We start from the raw sequence: 11,275 nt of genomic DNA on the forward strand, positions 1-11,275 counted from the left end.
ACCAGAGGAGAGTTGGGTGGGCAATGGATTAAATAGGTGATGGGGATTAAGGAGAGCATGACACCCATGTATAATAACTAATGAGACTTCATTTTACATAAACCAAATATATACACATGCCATACTTGAATTTGTAAAGGCTAAAAAGTCTATTAAAAAGTGTTCCATGTAGACTATATATCTAATAATAAAAGATTTATATAAAATAAAAATTTCCTAAATATATTTATCTTTATTCACTAAATAAATTGAAATAAATTCATTGCAATATAGTAGTATTTAATTTAACTCTAGCAAAAATCAAAATAACTTTTGTAAAAAGATAGTAATATAAAATCTGTTTAGAGATGTTAATGTTGCCTTTGAATTTTGGAAACCTTTGTTTTGTAACTAAAGTAGTATTTGTGGGGCGCTTGGGTGGCTCAGTTGGTCAAGTGTCTGACTTGGGCTCAGGGATTGATCTCACCATCCATGAATTCGAGCCCTGCATCAGGCTCTGTGCTGACAGCTCAGAGCCTGGAGCCTGCTTCAGATTTTGTGTCTCCCTCTCTCTGTCCCTCTCCTGCTCACACTCTGTCTCTTTCTCTCTCTCTCAAAAATAAATAAACATTAAAAAAAATAAATAGGGGCTCCTGGGTGGCTCAGTCAGTTAAGCGTCCGACTTCAGCTCAGGTCATGATCTCGCGGTTCGTGAGTTCAAGCCCCGCGTCAGGCTCTGTGCTGACAGCTCAGAGCCTGGAGCCTGTTTCAGATTCTGTGTCTCCCTCTCTCTCTCTGACCCTCCCCCGTTCATGCTCTGTCTCTCTCTGTCTCAGGGATAAATAAACGTTAAAATAAATAAATAAATAAATAAAGTGATATTTGAGAAAGTCATTTCATATCTTTGGTCTTTAAATTCCAGTTGAAAAAAATAAAATATCTGTAACTCCTGCTTCTCTGCCATATGTACTAAAAACTATCAATAGTAAAGAATCAACAGTACAGAATGAGATCACTATATACATGCAGTCCCTTTAGAGAAAGGTGACACAGGAAGGTAGTGAGGAAAGAATGATCTTCCAATAAATAGTGTTAGTCAATTTGCATCCCATATCAAAAAAACAAAACAAACCCAAAAAGGAGTGAATTCTTGTCTGATACATAAAATTAACTCCAGAAGAATTACAGATTTAAATGTGAAAAATATAACAATAACCATTTTAGAAGAAAACATGAGAGAATATCTTCATAGCCATATGGTATGCAATATTTTCTTAAATAGGATGAACAAAGGTTTAATTATAACCAAAATAAAAATTTTTAGACTACATTAAGATCAACTCCCTCCAGGGATGCCTGGGTGGCTCAGTCGGTTAAGCGCCTGACTTTGGCTCAGGTCATGATCTCACAGTGTGTGAGTTCGAGCCTGGCATCAGGTTCTGTGCTGACAGCTCAGAGCTTGAAGCCTGCTTTGGATTCAGTGTCTCCTTCTCTCTGCCCCTCCCTCACTTGCTCTCTCTCTCTCTCTCTCTCTCTCTCAAAATAATACATAAACATTAAAAAGAAAAAGATCAACTCCCTCCAGTAAGAGTGTGAATAAGCAGCCCACAGAATGAGATTATTTGTAATACATATACTTGCAAATGATGTGTCAGAAAATATATAAAGAACTCTTGGAAATCAGTAAGTGAAGGAGAGAAATCCAATATAAAATCAAGCAGAAGATATAGACAAGCACTTAAAAAATGGATATTCAAATGGCCAACAGACATATGTGTTTAAATTCATTCATCTTCAAAAAATTATAAAATGTAACTACAATATGCTACTATTAAAATCAAACAGAAGCCAATGCCAAATGTTGGTAAAATTGTGGAAACATAAGCTGACAAAAAGACTTTGAAAACCAATTTGGCACTATTTACTGGCAGTGATCATTTGCATACGCTGTTCCTCAGCAATTGCACTAGTAAATACATACTCCACAGAAATATGTACGTACACTAAATAATAGAATGCTCACAGCAGCACCATATAGAATAGCTAAAAACTGAAACTACCAGCTGTAGAATGGATATAAATGTGTGGTGTATTCACACATGAAACAGCAAAACATGGTGAGATTGAACTGTGAGTGCCTTCATGGGTGTGGTTGAAGCTCACACACACAGTATTGCATGAAGGAAGTCATATCCTCAAGAGTTCATGCTGTCAGAATCTTTTTGCATATAGTTCAAAAACAAGAAGAATCTTCATTATACTAAAGGCCAAAAAACAGTTTACCTTTCTTATGTGATTGCCTGTCTGGGAGTTCCAGTGAAGTTGTTCCTTGATCTGGCTGCTAGTCACCTGGGTGTGTTCGGTTTATGAAAAGTCACCCAGCTCTGCCCTTATAACATGTGCACTGTCCTTTGTATACCTTATTCTTCAATAAGAAGTTGAAAATATATTAAGAAGTCTGGCTAAAAAATATATTAGGAAGTGTGGCCCAGAGTTATTTTGGAATTTATTTCCTGCACTAACCTGCATGTAGAGAGAGGTACTAGAAGATTCCAAACCAAAAAAGGAAAGTGGAAAGGAACATTTGGAACCATGGTCTGCTGAGAATAATACAAACTTTGTTTCTAGTGAGATTAAGTGGAAATATTTGTCTCAGATTAGCTCACTATCTTTTTTAGGAAAAATATAAAAATTAAAAACTTAGTATTTCAGGCGTTCTTATCGATTCAAAAATCTTTATGCATCTTCTAAGGGCTGGTGTCATCTATTCATTAGTTGTACCATATCTGTAGCAAGCCCATCCATCGGGACAGCAGATGTGCATAGGCATTTAAACATTGATCAAAATGTAGGCAGATAAAACATAAATAAGTAGATAAGACTTGTTATATCAGGGATCCTACATCAAAACAATATTTTGAATGGAAGAGTTTCTTAATAATAATTTCATATCCTAATCTATGGGAAAAATTCCATTTGCTCTACCTGCTATGGGTATGAATTTTCAATCTGACTTTCGTATTAAGGCTGCAGTGAACAGATTCTCTGTAAAGATGAACCGAGTAATTCATTTCTTGCCCCAGTCGTAAAAACCCTATCAAACTTGACTGAACTCAAAATAGCAGTCACTTGCCTGGTAATCTGTATTCAATGTTATGTGATGTATAGGTCTTGCTAAATCTGATGGCTCACTTAGGTCAGTAATCCTGGCTTTATATGTCAACTACTAATAATGCTAAGAAATTGAATGAAAATAGACTTTCAGATCCAATCTGGAGTAAATAGATGTAGGGATTTTCTGAGTCTCTTTAGGCATTTAAATTCAAGTTACATCAAAAACTCATCAATATTTTCTGTTCTAATAGTTATTAGTGTATGAATAAAGTTTGCCGTCAGTTCCTTCATTTTTTTCAAGAGCAACTCAGCACAATAAATTCTTTGAATCTCCAATTTTCTTTAAAGGATTTCTAGGTATTTATAATCAAGGAATCATGATTCATTTTAAAGCTATTGGGAGATTAAACAATTGGAATTTAAAATGTTAATTTTAGCAACTAGAAAACTGTAGTATCTTCTCAATGTGTTATCTTGACAAGAAATATACTAGGCAAATGTAATAAATTTGTGCAAACTAATGATTACTGATAACATATGATGAACAGTAGCCCATGTGTTTTATGCTGGTCAAATTTAAGTTTTATCCGAGCTATTGGATGGTCCAAAGCCTGTCATGGTGTTTCTATCTGTGGTGTTCATGGTGTTTCTATCTATCTATCTATCTATCTATCTATCTATGAGGGTGACCATACCTCCTGGTTTGCCTTGGATAATCCCTTTTGTCCAGGTATAATTGTTAATACGGCCTCATTTTCCCTTCAAAAATATCCCATTTAGATGCAAATTATATGGCAACATAATCATCCATGATTTTCGCAGCAGTAATCATTGTGTTCTGTACATTTTATTTATAAAATGGATGTGGAATGCAGCTTCTTCTCTCCATCTCTACTGCTGTCATTCTAGGTCTGTTACCAGACTCCTGGGACAGTTTCTAGCACCTTCCCCGCTTTGCCCTTCAAATCTTTTGTCTACACAGTAGACCCAGTAATCTTCTTAAAGCAAAGAAAATGCCTATTTTTAGTTGTTTTTATTGCTCTTAGAATGAAATCTAAAATCCTTATGCTAAGTCCCTAACTGACCCAGTCTTGCCCTACATCTCTGGCCTCATGAGAGAAGAGCAAGGTGTGTTTGAGAAACCGTGTCCTTAAGGTTTGTGGTCGTGTCACCACTTAAGAGATCTTTGCTGTTCAACATATCTAAAGAGATTCCTTTTTTATTCTCTATCATATTGCCATATTTATTTCTGTCATAATTCTTATAACAATTTGGGGAAAATGGTTTTTGCTCTTTTTTTTTTTTCTGACTGTTTCATGAGAACAGACTGTTCACTAGTCCATGTTCAGTGGTGAGCAAAGGGTCAGGCATATGGTGGTTTTTTAAGCAACCAGCAAGTATATTTCAAACGCCTGATTTATCCTGAACCTTTTCCAGGTAATGGAGTATGGTGAGGAAGACAGGTGTCATCTTTACCCTCAATACGTATATTCCAGTGTAATTAAACTGGCATATGTTACGAGGGCCATATAATTGAGTAGTGAATTAAAGCAAGACCAGAGGAGAAAGTCTGTGCTTTCACTTTAGTGCTCAGAGAAGTCTCAATGAGAAAGTGCTATTAGATGTAAGACCTACACTATGAGTCAGGGAGGGCTCTATCAAGAGACCCACAAGGAAGAAAAGCAAGAGAGAGAGAGAGACAGAGAGAGAGAGAGAGAGAGAGAGAGAAAGCTGCAAGGAGAAGGAAATCCTGTACCAAGCCCCTGAAGCCAGAGGGCACTTGGCATTTTTTTTTCAAAAAAAAATTTTTTTTAATGTTTATTTATTTTTGAGACAGAGAGAGACAGAGCATGAACGGGGGAGGGGCAGAGAGAGAGGGAGACACAGAATCCGAAGCAGGCTCCAGGCTCTGAGCTGCCAGCACAGGGCCCGACGCGGGGCTCGAACTCACGGATCGCGAGATCATGACCCGAGCCGAAGTCGGCCCCTTAACCGACTGAGCTACGCAGGCGCCCCAAGAGCACTTGGCATTTTAAAAACAGAAAGATGGTGAGCTTGATGACCAAGTGAATAATTCATTCAACCTTTCATATAATTGAATAGATGTTTATAAAACATCTGCTGTATGCCACTGATTGCTCTAGGCTTTTAGAATACATCAGTGAACACAATGAGGAAAAATCTCTCTCCCTGGGAGCTTTACAATTTTAAAAAAGGAAGAGTAAATTGTGATATTTAATAGCAAAATAAGTAGGTATTTTAGAGTCAATAATTTCTAGTGTCGCTTCTGATGCTCAAAAGTGAATTAAGTTTTTAAATTATAACACATTGAACAGTCTTCACATGTTACCTAAGGAATCAGGGAGGACTGTAAGCCCAGAACACAGATTGACTTGGTTCACTAGACGATCACCTCATTCTAAAGGAATGAGCAGTTTCTTGCTATATGAGTTGTGTTTCCTGAATTGTCAAATCTAATTTTATGTTCACCAGTATGCTGAACTATTTTTTACCACTCTAGTCACCTTGTCATTAAAGGAAATGGTACGTAGTCTAGCATGTTGATTTCTGTGACTTTCTAAGGGCCAAGAAACCAGAGACAATTCTAAGTTCATTCTTTTCTACAGGAGCAGAAAAGTAAGAGTGTTATCCAAAGACCATATTGAAGAGGCCTGCAAAACAAGAATTTTTCACTTCAAAGATCATTGAAGGAAATTACCTTAGGTCTGTTCTATTTATGACACTGTTATTCCTTTCATCAATGCCTTATCACTTTAACCAAAGACTAATTGAATAGAGCTACATACTCTGTTTGTTCTATAAGAAAAATATGACCTGTTTTGTTTTTTTGTTTGTTGGAGGGGAGGAAATTTAGTGACAAGGCCTGAAACCCTTTAGACCAGAGGTTATGACCCACTGGTCACAGCATTTTTGAGCATGTAAAGTCAGACAATGCTTTGTTTAGATGTTATTTTTTTAATTGTAGGCATCCATATTTTCTATTTCAGCCCAAAATAAATGACTATCTTGCAGCAGGAAAAGGGATATTGCTCTGTATTTTCATACAAAATGATGTCTAAAATTACCCTTTTGATTTAAATCTTATTTGAATTAAAATCAGCATAAAGTATCTTCTCCCTTTCTATAATGTTCTGATATAAACCTATCTTTCTAAAACTGTGAGAATAGTTTGAGTAACATGCTGATCAAATACCTGAAGTGTGTGTCCCTGAAAAGACATAATGGAGTGTTAATGTGGCTTCTAAAAATTATAATTTGGTTTTAGGTTATATTAGTAGAAATACAGTATTTAGCGTAAAGAAGGTGATAATCCTGCTCTACTGTTCACTAGTCAGGCTTCCATAATAGTATCATGTTCAGTTTTGAAGAATATCCTCTGTGATGTTTAATTTGTGTCAATTTGAATGGGCCATGGGTTTCCTAAATACTTAATTAAACCATATTCTGTGTGAGTGTGTGAGAGCGTTTCTAAGTGAGATTCACATTTGCTCCTGTAGAATGAATAAAGCAGATTGCCTTCCCCAGTGTGTGTGAGTGTGTGTGTTGGGCTGGGGGGGGGGTGGTGTGTATGTGGCAGGGGAGGGGATAGATTCAGGGGCTTCATCTAATCCATTGAAGACCTGAATAGAACAGAAAAGGCAGAAGGGAGAATTTGCTTTCTTTGCCTAATGATTGTCTTTGAGCTGAAACATCTGTCTGCTCCTGCCTTTGGACTTGGACTAAACCTGTATTGGCTTTCTGCGGTCTCTAACTTACAGATCTTGATACTTCTTAAAACTGCATGAGCCAATTCCTTATGATAAACTATATCACTATATCTATTTATCTTTATATCTGCTATCTAATCTATGTAACTTACTGGGTTTGTTTATTTGGAGAACACAGATTAATATACTAAGAGTGGCATTGGTAAAATTAAAGTTATTTATAAGATATGTTCAGGATGGTTATGGAGTATATTAATTATGGAAGTCTAGGCTAGAATAACATACAGACCCAAAAACTGTATAACTATTTCAACATAACAGTTTAGCTCTCATAAGGGTTCAAGTTGATTTGAAGATGTGAATCGAGTTTAGTTCCGTGTAGTCATTTAGAGTCCCAGTTGGATAGAGGCTGTACTGTTTTCAGTTATGTGGGGTCCACAGTCAACTTGGGCATTTCCATCTTAGGCAAGTAGAGGGGTAAAACAAAAGTTCAAGCACAGATTCTCATGAGTCTAGCAGTGGAGACAAACTCCAGAAATCATAGAACATCAGTGAGAAGTTTCTCTGTTTTGGACTTGGGAGAGGCTCCACAGATGATGCAGAAGTTGAGCCTGATGATGAAGTAACCTGCTTCGTGGGACCTGCTCAGGGAAGTTTCATAGCATTTAAAAATCACACTCCATGTGGGACACCTGGGTGCTCATCGGTTAAATGTCCGACTTTGTCTCAGGTTATGATCTCATGGTTCGTGGGTTTGAGCCTCACATTGGGCTCTGTGCTGACAGCTCAGAGCCTGGAGCCTGCTCCGGATTCTGTGTTTCCCTCTCTTTCTCTGCCCCTCCCCCACTCAAGCTCTGTGTTGCTCAAAAATTAAATAAATATGAAAACTAAAAAAAAAAAAAATCAAACTCCATGTGATTCTTATAGATATGAATATCCATATATATTATGTGGAATTTTTACTTTCTGTTAAGTCTTTTGTTACTAGTACAGCGTCTCTAACAAGGTGTTTTGAAGAAACATTTGTATCCTCATGTCTCACTATCCCCTAACTCAAAATTCTGTTCCATTTGGTGACTGCTACTTGACATACAACAGGAGACAGATTTTTCTATTTCCCAGATAGATAGCACCTCAAATCCTTGTTCTCATAGATGAAATTATTTTAGTAAAAATTACCAAGTGTTTCAGTGATTTCCATCAATCTCTTCCTTACAGGTTTCTGTAAGTAGCTTATTTGGAAATTTTCTGAATGAGGATGGTATAAAATAAGAAAGTAATGGATAAATAAATAAGTAAGTAAATAAATAAATAAATAAATAAGTAAGTAAGTAAGTAAGTAAATTGAAGGTATGTCTTAGAAGTTTTTGTCTGCCTCTATTCAAAGTCTATTCAAAAAATCTTCATCTATTATAGACTTTACATTATGGTATTACTTTGGATCAGTTCTTTGCCAGAATATAGGACTTTACTCTCTCGTTAGCAAGTGAGGATGAGAAATAATCCAACTACTCCCCGTGTGTCACAGCGTGTCTGTTAATCATATATACTATAATAATTAATAATAAATGAATGACATTGGGATATATTACAAATTCCCAGTAGGATTTAGAACAAAGACAAAGGAGCTCTGAGTTAGTAAATAAACAGCAATGGCAAACTAAAAAAGTCTTCTTTGTTAGGAAACAAACTAGATGAGAGAACATCTTATCAGATAAATATGTGCTGAATAGAAGTTTAAAAAAAAGCGTAGTAGGTTATTGAACTTCTATTTACCTCATTTTTACAGAAAACAACTGTGAGTTGATTCCAGCCTACATTTGAATAATGTTTGCAGTTAATTCTCCCCTGGAAAGTTTGGAGCTGCTTTTTTTTTTTTTACCCCTGAAGAAACCTACAGGTTATTAGTGAAATTTCTGGTACTGTTGGCTTCAAGTTGTTCTCTGTTGGCTGCCTCATAGACATGCTGTCCTTCATTTATGCAGATGGCACGGATGACCCACTATCAGTAGGATATTGCATCAATTAATGGCACATAATTGAGAAATAACAGATTGGGGTTAGGGGTGCAGTCCGTGAGTAGAGAGCAAAGTTTTCCCAGTCAGGAGTATACTGGCCCATATGGAAATTAAATATGTGACCTTGACTTTAATACCACCAGGATCTAATTGAGTTAACCATCTCTGTCACACAATGTCGTATAAATAACTAATATTCTTGTCATTATCACCCCATGATATCTGTTAATGTTATAAATCTCTACGTTTCACTATTCAAATAATACTGTTTCCATGATGACATTTCTGATGGAAATGATTTTTTTTTTACATAGTACAGATTCAGTATTGTCCTGGCACCACTTTAAACTTTTTAAAGTTATAATTATTAAATACTCCTTTAAATCAAAATTTATAATTTAAACAGACTGCTTAAAAGACACTTGGAGAAAGTACTTCTAAATTCTAACTCACAAGAGGTACTGCATAATGGTTGCTTGTTAATAAAATAATAGCTGCCTCATTTTGGGCTTTAAGGAGACAACACTATTGTCTTCTCATTGAATTCAGGAACCAAATGAGGAATAAGACACAAGGGTCACTACTAATCATCCCACATCGGGGTGATCATACCAAAATGCATTTTTTTCTCTATAGGCAGGCCAATTCAAAAGAGAGATCTAGAAAAGACAGAAGCAAAGAAGTGGAGTTTCTTCACTCACCCTCACCAAGTGGAGTGAGGGATGAGGAAAAAAATTCAGATTTCTTTTCCTGAATTCCCTTACCAAGGAAACCTGGAGAATAGACGGTCTCTCACTCCAAAGATCATACTTACCTTCTCACAGCAGATGAACAGCATGTTTGATAATATGATAAACTGTTTACGTGGGTGGCCTCACATTGTCTTCCAGGTATGTCATGAGTCAGTTTTTATTGTCTCCAAGAATAGAGGAGAGATTAGAGGCCCAAATAAGTCAGTTAATTTTCTCAAATATCAAGTAAGAGGCATGATTCTGAATTCAGGACTCTCCGATTCCGAAGGCTATTTTCTTTATTTCTATAATTCTCTGCAAGTAAGTTATTATGTATAATAGCAGCAGCCAGATGCTGGCAGATGGAGTAAAATTATTTCTGCTTTTTGAATGATTTTGTAACTTCAGATTTGCAGAAATATATTCAAAGCTGCTAATAAGCTTGATAAATGCAATCCCCAGCTCCCTGTCCCTATCCCCAATTCCCTTCCACTCTCGTGTCACTTTCTCACATGTAGGAGATCCAGAGACAGGTCTAGGAATCATGTGTTAGAGAAAATAAACTCATTTCTCCCATCAGTCAGTATTGCTCCAAATACTTACTCTACATACATTATATGCAAATGTTACTATCTATCTATCTATCTATCTATCTATCATCTATCTACCTATCATCATCTATCTAATATGTCATTATCAAGCTATAGCATTTTGTTTTTTGAAGTCTGATCTTATTTGTTACTCTCAGAAAATCTCATTGTTGACTTGACTCAGACTAGAGGAGAAGCTCTCAGAGAGGACAGCCTCCATCTCTTGGCATTCTGTTCCTGGTGTTTTAATTTGGCCTCCTTCATTCACTGGGCCAAAAGTTGAGGATATTCTGCAGCCTTGTCTTTATTTTTCTTAGTACAATGTTTCTTCAGAGCAATAGGTCAACATGTGTGTTGGTGGACACAGGAAGTAACAGGATGCTAAATCTTGGGTGCTTTGGTTCTAGGTCTCTTATCTTGGTTTACGGACTTTCTCACAATACACTGGCCAACATCATCTTTTTTAGAGAGATTGGCAAGTTTGCATATTCTGCTAGCTCTTTTGGGTCCCAGGTGATGAGGCACAGTGGTATCAGTGAGTCCAGGAATATCCTTCTCCCCTTTTGTTACAATGACCAAGTTGACAACACTGAGACTAGCACCCACAATGCAACCTCAAATAGATTTGTGCTCTTTTTCCCCAGTCCTTCTTGGTCTGTAGCAGGAATGACCCTTAATGAGCAGCAGATAGACATGGCCATGGGTCAAGACACCCTGCTTCATGGGGAAGCCTTGGTTGTCATTGCCACCACTGATTTGGACCAAGTAACCCTTCCATTCTTCACCCAGAACATCAGCAGCAACTTCTGTGGGTATGCCCTTCTCAGAAACGGTACAAGTTTTGCATTCATCATCCACTTTAAGGAGATTCTGGCAGCGAGTAGCTGGGAGACAGGTGTTCAGCTTCATCCTAAAACAGCCTACTGCCTCTAAGGTGCCATGGAAAAGAGCAAGCTTTAGCATTCAACCGTACCTTTGACAAGAGCTTAGCTTTTCTTTTTTTTATTAAAAAAATTTTTTTAACATTTATTTTTGAGAGACAGAGAAAGAGCATGAGTTGGGGAGGGGCAGAGAGAGAGAGGCACAGAATCTGAAGCAGGCTTCAGGATCTGAGC

At 36.9% G+C, this 11,275-nt stretch overlaps 1 pseudogene; it reads right to left on the reverse strand.

Annotated features, from left to right (window-relative positions):
• Positions 1 to 10,541: 10,541 nt before the first annotated feature.
• Positions 10,542 to 11,069, reverse strand: LOC125168405 (40S ribosomal protein S6-like; annotated as a pseudogene).
• Between the last annotated feature and the right edge of the window lie 206 nt (positions 11,070 to 11,275).

The sequence above is a fragment of the Prionailurus viverrinus genome, chromosome B3 (assembly GCF_022837055.1).
Source record: "Prionailurus viverrinus isolate Anna chromosome B3, UM_Priviv_1.0, whole genome shotgun sequence".
Taxonomy (NCBI): Eukaryota; Metazoa; Chordata; class Mammalia; order Carnivora; family Felidae; genus Prionailurus; species Prionailurus viverrinus.